Source organism: Pipistrellus hanaki (assembly GCF_964339955.1).
Source record: "Pipistrellus hanaki genome assembly, chromosome: X".
In the NCBI taxonomy this organism is placed as follows: domain Eukaryota; kingdom Metazoa; phylum Chordata; class Mammalia; order Chiroptera; family Vespertilionidae; genus Pipistrellus; species Pipistrellus hanaki.
Genome location: NC_140524.1, coordinates 33,472,361 through 33,480,267, shown reverse-complemented (window position 1 = coordinate 33,480,267; position 7,907 = coordinate 33,472,361). Strand labels below are relative to the sequence as shown.

The 7,907-nt window shown below is 39.3% G+C and overlaps 1 pseudogene across 1 annotated transcript; it reads right to left on the bottom strand.

Annotated features, from left to right (window-relative positions):
- Positions 1-2,383: 2,383 nt before the first annotated feature.
- Positions 2,384-4,383, bottom strand: LOC311615600 (nucleolar and coiled-body phosphoprotein 1-like; annotated as a pseudogene). The gene has a single exon. The product of its transcript is annotated as a nucleolar and coiled-body phosphoprotein 1-like (transcript).
- Between the last annotated feature and the right edge of the window lie 3,524 nt (positions 4,384-7,907).

The following is a 7,907-nucleotide window of genomic DNA, read 5'->3' as shown; positions in this document are numbered from 1 at the left end:
GAAAAAAAATTAAATGGACATTTCAGTTAAAATATTCAATTGTGTACATAAAGGATGGGGCATACATACTCTAACAGTAAATTGTGTTTAAAATAACTTGGTAAGTTTATTGACTGCAAAAATGTGGTATCAGGTGTTCAACCTGAAATGGCAGAAGCCTAGGCAGGTATAGTCCTGATTTTAAGCTCAGTATGAACCAAGTATTACCTGAGCTGCTGAAGGGCAGAGACCATGTCTTTCTATTTACTTAGTGTGTAAAACAGGGCTGTCATATAGTAAGTGCTCAGTGGATATCATTTGAATATAATAGATAATGATAAATGATAAGCAAATTATGCCATTTATTGAGCACTAAGCTACTTTTTATTAATGGCTAGGCATTATGAAAGATGTTATACATATATTAATTCTAATTAATCTTCATAGCCATGTAGTAGAATAGATGCTATCATAATCCTCATTTTACATAAGATAAACTTAGGCACAAGGAAATTAAATAACTTGTTCAAGGTCATATAGCTAATTGGTGGTGGTTGAGTTTTATTCCCAAGTATGTCTTACTCCAAAGCCTATAATGTCTGCTGTCTGAAAATGCTTATTTTCTCCACAGTTTTATCTTTGTGTTAAAGAAATAAACAATTAATTCAGGAAAATGCATTTTATAACCAGAAAGAGGGATTCCTGATAAGCAGCCTAGTAAACTGGTAGAGGTTTTCAAGTCTATCCATTGAGTAGGTAAGGCGTTCCAAACAATGTGTTCTCCTCTATCCCTACTACATTAAACATGTCCAACTTTTGTATCTCTATGAAAATGTGAAGAGCACAAAACATTATTATTTTTTAGAAACCAACCAGTTTATTATTTTGCAGTAAGATGCATGTATAACTTTTACCATGCAGACTGAAATACCTATGTCAGCATGAACAGTGCATTTCCTACCTAGAGGCAATTACATGGAAAACGAGGTTATTATCAGGTTATTTGGCAAGAATGGAATCCAAGAAAGGGGAGGTTAATTTCAGGACCTATATCTCATCCATGAAACTGGAGCACACCTTCCCACCACAGGGACAGGTAAGCCTCCAGTCTTCTGACTCTTCCTTCTCCACTGTGCTCTGGCTGAGCACTGGCAGTATGTCTTGCAGCTTTACCATCAGCCAGCTTAGTCTAACATAGCTCTGATCACCGGTTTTTATTGTTCCCTCCACTGTTACTGATAGTTAAGGTTATGAAAGGGCACATCACTTGCTCCCACGTAGCAATTACAAGACACATTAATCCTATTAGGATGCTCTCCCAAACCCATTCTATTCAGGTTTTACCAGATAATATACTTTGTAAAGGTTCTTCCCATTTTCATTACCACATACATAGGTGACCTATAAATTTACCTAATATAATTTAATTTCTACTGAGGATTGAGGTTATTTTTCTTCTTTCACTTTTTTGATCAATGATTCCCAACCACACAGGAATTATTGAAACTAATTTTGTGGCACGACTGCTACCAAGATAGACATATCAAGTGATATGTACTTTTCAGATTAAATTAATGTTATTTTGTTCTCTAAAATATAAAAAAAATCAGATGATGCAGTTTTCAATTTAGTACTCAACACTGTTTAAGGGTCAGTCATCAAAACAAGTCTTTGAAAAATAGAAAAGTTTATGTTTTCAAATTAAAATACAGGCATTGCAAATATTCTGTAATAATAATAAAATTACAGAAAACAAAGTATTCAGATTGACTCCACAGCATTCACACCACACCATAATTTTGCCTGTAACAAAACACCTAATTTTATCTCCCAAAGTAGCTACATCAATGCTGGCTAAAACTTCAGTCTTAGACTGCATGAATGAGGAAGAACTACATAGTGCATGCTTACCAGACATATACATTAATCATTCTCAACTGCCCCTCACCAGGGCTAAGTGATAGGAGGGATGAAATGTGGACATGTGCACTCACATAGGCAGAATTCTCCAATTATAAAAATTCACACATGTAACCTTTACTATGTCTTGGCCAATAGTTTTTATCTATGGGAACACACATCTTAAAATCACAACAAAAATCAATAGGAAATGATTCAATAGAAAATATACAGATTTCTCAGCATGAGAACTTCTACAGAACAGGGAGAAGGAAATGACAACTAAAACTATTTTTTATTTAAAAAGTACATTCCCCTTACCTTGTCCTTACTACTCAACATTCTCAAACAAGTCTGTACAAAACTACAAACACAGAAAAGGACCAGAGAGGATGTTCTGATACAATGTCTTCGGACCTATTCTAGCCTGCTGTCCTTACCAATATCTCCCTCATAATAGAGATGAGAGTCCCTAGGTCCACTGGGGAAAGTAAGTAGTCTTGGATCATCACCCCTGCTTTGCTAGGATCACCCCAGGTCACTCTCTGTCAAACCTGATTGAATTAACCTGGACAGAGATGAAGCCTACCCTGTAACTGCCCCGCTTCTTCTTGGTCTTCTCATGCTGGAAGGATTTGCCTTTGGTGAACTTCAGGACCTGATTGGTTTATTCCCTCCAGTCTCTGGCTGCATCTTGCTTGGCTTCAAATGAGTTGTCTGCCACTGGAGCATCCACCTCAATTTCCTCCTCCCTGATCCTTCGGAATGGGGATGACGCCCTTTTTTTCTGCCTGGCTTAGAAACTGCTACTGCTGTTTCTGTTTCTATTTGCTTTTCCATTCCAGGCAGTTGGTGTAGCAGTGCCATTGGTTTTGAGGGCTTGTGGTCTAGGAGTACTTTTGCCCTTGGGGATCCTCCTCCTCCTCCTCCTCTTCCTCCTCATTGGAGTCATCTGAAGAACTGCTGCTGCTCTTGGCCTTTACTGTCTTTGTGGAGGCTGGCTTGGAAGGGGGTACAGTTCCTGCTGTCTTCTGTGGCTTCTTTTTTATCTGGGGGTTTAGATGCTTTCTATTCTTCCTCTTCCTCACTGCTAGAGCTGTCTGACTCAGAGCTTCTATCCTCACCACCCTGAAAGGCCTGTTTGGCAGGCAAAAATAGCACTGCTTTGGCTATCATCTTGGCCTCAGGGGTGATCACTGTCTTCTTCACCTTCCCCCCATCCTCCTCCTCACTAGAACTGCTCTCCTCCTCACTGCTCCCTTTCTGGTAAGAGGCTTCTGGCCACTGCCTGCAGGCTGCTTGAGAGCTGTGGCTGTCTTAGCTGCAGGCTGCTAGGGAGTGGTAGCTGGCCTACTTGAGGGATTTTTGGTGGCACTGGCTGGCTTGGCAGGAGCTTCTTCCTCAGAACTGTCAGTGTCTGAGCTGTCTGAGGAGCTCTCTGCTGGCTTCTTTGCTGGAGCTGGTTTAGTGGTTGCTTTAGAGATGCATGGCTTAGCTGGTGGCTTATTTTCTTCTTCAGAGCTTGAATCAGATTCATCACTGCTGTTGTCACTGCTCTCTTCAGGCTGTTTCTTCTCTGCAGCTTTCTTTGGAGCCTGGGTTCTCAGGGACTTTTTGGGTGAGGGAGAAGAAGGCGGGGGGACTGAACTATATGGATGTTTTTTGTTTTTTTCCCCATGGGCTTTTTCTGCTCTTCTTCCTCCTTCTCACTCAAGAAGTCCTCACTGCTGGAACTCTTTTGGGTATAAGTGGCAGCTGCTTTCACTGGAGCCTTGGCTGCTACTTGCTTTTTAGGTACAGTATTCTTAGAGATGGCTGCTGCCTTCATCACTGCTGCTGCTTCTGCTTCTGCTAGCTGCTTTGCCATTAGCTACTTTAGGTGCTGCTCGAGTGGGTGTTCCTGTTTTGGCTGGGGCTGTAGCCTGAGTTTTAGCTGCCAAGGGTGTTGCCTTTGGCTTCTGGTATCTCATCCTCTGAGCTTGAGTCAGAATCAGAATCAGAGCTCTCAGCCTTCTTAGGAGGAGTTTTGACTGCCTTGGTTTGGGGCTTAACTCACTCTGGACAGGCTTTTTCTTTTTGTCCTCCTCATCACTGGATTCTTCACTGCTGCTGCTCTCTGATGCAGTGGCTGAAGCCTTTCCAGAATGCCAAGGTAGACTGGCACGCTTGGCAGATACAACAACTTTCTTAGCTGGAGGCCCTTGGGCTTTCTTCTCCTCACTGCTGTCTTCACTGCTATCACTGGATGAGGTCTTCTTTTTAGCCTTCTTAGTCACTGGTCCATTTGCTTGCAATTTCCTCTTTGGAGCCTTGGTGGATCTACTGAGCCAGAAGCTATAGATGTCCAAGAGGAAAGAGGCATTGGCATCCTGCTGGGTAGCGACTGTTGCCTTGCGAAATTCTTGGTCACCTCTGAGAGTTGGTTATCTCTCAGAAAGCCGAGCACCAGGGGATACAGGTCGCTGGGAACCATGCAGGGTAAGCCAGAGTCCACCATCCTCCGGGCAATACAAGCACAAAATATTATAATGTAGTTTGTGAAAAGACTTAAATAAGAACTAAAATAAAATAAAAATAGGACAATAGGCAAAGGAAAGATCAAGGAGGTATTAAATATCAATATTTTTTGCAAGAGCCGAAACCGGTTTGGCTCAATGGATAGAGCATCGGCTTGGGGACCGAAAGGTCCCGGGTTCGATTCTGGTCAAGGGCATGTACCTTGGTTGTGGGCATATCCCCAGTAGGAGGTGTGCAAGAGGCAGCTGATCGATGACTCTCTCTCATCGATGTTTCTAACTCTCTATCTCTCTCCCTTCCTTTCTGTACAAAATCAATAAAATATATTTTTTTAAAAATATTTTTTGCAAGAAATGAGGCTTGAATTTGAGTTATAAGTGGAGGCAAGGTACAGTGAGTATAATGTGAACAAATACACATAGGCAGGACTTAAAGAAGGGCTTCTATTTGATCAGAATTTTGAATGCTCTAGTGAAGTACAAATATTACGTTTATTTATTAAGCAATTCTTTGTCTCCAATGGCCTCCAATGGTTCTAGATAGAAACCTATGGCAGATATTTGAGCCATCATTCTAAGTTTCCAGTATTTTTATGCTGAGCTTTTTAAAACATTTTAGCTTATCAGCAGACACTAAACTTCCTTTTAGATAAAGAATTGTGTTGGAGAATACCAACAGCTCATAAGAAAAAAAATATGTGTGTGTGTGTGTGTGTGTGTGTGTGTGTGTGTGTGTGTGTGTGTTACATGAGAGAACCATAGAATTTTTATTTTTATTTTTGCTCCAATTGGGGAGGAAGAGAGATTAGAAAAAGGGAAAGAGGAAAGATGGTGTGGGGAGAAAATCAGAGAAGTTAGAGAAGCATCAATGAAACTTTATTGGTGGTGGGTGCAGGAGTGGATAGTATAATTGAGAAAGTAGAATCTTATGAATCTGTAGAATCCAAGAGATTGAAGGCCACATAGGAATTACAAGAGTATGGTCGTTGGTCACAGAATAGAGGAACACATGACAATATAACATAGATCTCAAGAATTGGGGAAATATCAACTGAAATGTGACCTATATCTAAATTTCTGGCATTTAAGATTGAGCACTCAGTATCAAAATGTGTACACTCAACTTCTTTGTCTTTATGTAGATATGTGGAAATTGTTGTGTTTCTAGAATTGGATTTTTGAGGATACATTTCCAATTCACTATACAACTTGCCAAATAACACTTATTGTGGGATGCCTATTTCATACTAATTATGCAAAAGTAAGATTTTGTGTTTCAGGGGACAGTGAATTATTACAATATTTATAAATATCCTGATGTATAAAAATGCTGACTATAGTCTATTGAATTATTTTATTTAATATTTTCCCCTTGGTAACAAAATGATATTTATTAAAATAAATGTTTTTGAGATAAAGAGAGCATTTGTTTTTCTTCAAACAAATTAAAAAGAAAGCTTGTCCCCATTTAAATTGTGTTTAATATATTGCCCTGTCTGGGTTTGCACAATTGGTTGGAGTGGCATCCCATACACCAAAAGGTTGTGGGTTTGATCCCCAATTGGGGTACTTAGGAGAGGCAACTGATCAATGTTTGTCTCTCACATTGATGTCTCTCTCTCTCTCTCTCTCTCTCTCTCTCTCTCTCTCTCTCTCTCTCTCTCTCTTCTCTCTTCTCTCTTCTCTCTTCTCTCTCTCTCTTCCTCTTCCTCTAAAGTCGATAAAAACATACCCTCAGGTGAGTATTTAAATTTTTTAAAAATGCCTTTAATGTATTTGCCATTTGTTATCTTGACTTGAGCCTCTTGGTGTCTTAGTAACATACATTATAATTCTACTTGTAGGATTAGATATTGACATTGACTAGGATTAGCAAGTTTATACAAGTGATGTTATGGTCATCATCATCATAATTGTACAAAAATGAATGAAAATAATAACCTATATTCAGCTATAATGCTGAGTGGGGTTTGAAGTAAATCTCTCATACTAATTAGTTTTCTCATTGAATTTTCTCTTTGACCCTTAAGCAATTACTGGATGTTCTGGAGGAGTTAAATAACAAACTATGTGAGGTGTAGCCATGGCAATATGATATTTCAGATACAAATCACAGAAGGATGTTGTTACCAGAATCATAATTGGAGATATCTTCCACATTCCTCCCAGTCCTCTTCCCTCATCCACATTTGCACACTTTTAACAAGATATTTTCTTCTACTTATTGAAAAACAGTATAAGAGAAACTCTTTCTTAGAAGTTTTCAAAATAGGAATGACAAACTTGACAAAGAAGGATCCAGAATTATTTGACAATATAGACAAACTATTATATATTTTTATTTTCTAACTTGAAATATGCTATTATGAAAGTAGTTATTGCTATTTCTGATTTTCTAGAGCTATACTTTTCAACCTTATTTTATAAATAAATCATTTGAGGATCTTGTTGAAATGCAGATTCTGATTCAGTAGATCAGAAATAGGGTTTGAGATTCTGCATTTCTAACAAGTTTTCAGGAGATGCTGATCTTCTGGTCTATGAATCACACCTTGAGTAGCTTAGGATATAAATATATGTGGGGTTCCTAAGTGCCAGGCTCTATGCAGGTTAATAACACAAAGATATAACACTTTTTACCTGCTATTGTGTATTGTACAGCTTAGAACAAAATGTGTGTGTGTGTGTGTGTGTGTGTGTGTGTGTGCGCGTGTGTGTTTTAGATTAGGGAGTAGACATACCCTTAAATTGGATACTACTTATAATATGGCAAGTCTATTGCTTGCTACATAAAATTCAATCCTAAAATGATGTGGAATATCTGAATTGACAGCTGAGGGAGTTTTTTCAAGATAGAAGTCCCGCATTGTCTCAGATTCTGCAATTTTTGTCCTGTTCTTTTTTTTTTTTTTTTTTTTCCCTGTCTAGCCTCCCTACCCTTTGGAGGATTAAAACTGTCATTATTCTTACTTTTCTTACTCCAGCCTCATACTCAGGACTATAATTCTGAATTCGAGTGGCTGTGGTAATTATCCTATATAATTAAAGGTTAATATGCAAATTGTTCCTACAGGCAGGAGTTTAACCAACCAGGAGTTAGATGTGCAATGACCACCAGAAAATGGAGCAGGACATCGTGGACTTTGGAGATGCAGTGCTGGCAGTGGGTGGCAGTGGAGGCACTGCTGGCCCAGATGGGCCCTTACAAGAGCAGGAACTTGGAGGGATGGTGGAGCAGGTGAGCAGGCGGCACTAAGCCAAGGCTGGTGCAAAGGGAGGCCCTGGTCTGTGGTAGCAGCAGGCAGCCAGGGGAAGGGAGGTCCCAGCCAGCAGCTGGCAGCTACTAGGGACCCTACCCATGCAAAAATGTCATGCACTGGGCCTTTAGTAATTAATATTATACAATTTAATCTCTTGTACAACACACAAAGTAAATATTATAGAATTATCCTCTTTTCATTTCACTTTTTATTCATTTTAAAATTAAACCCTTTTTAAAGTTAAACTTTTACT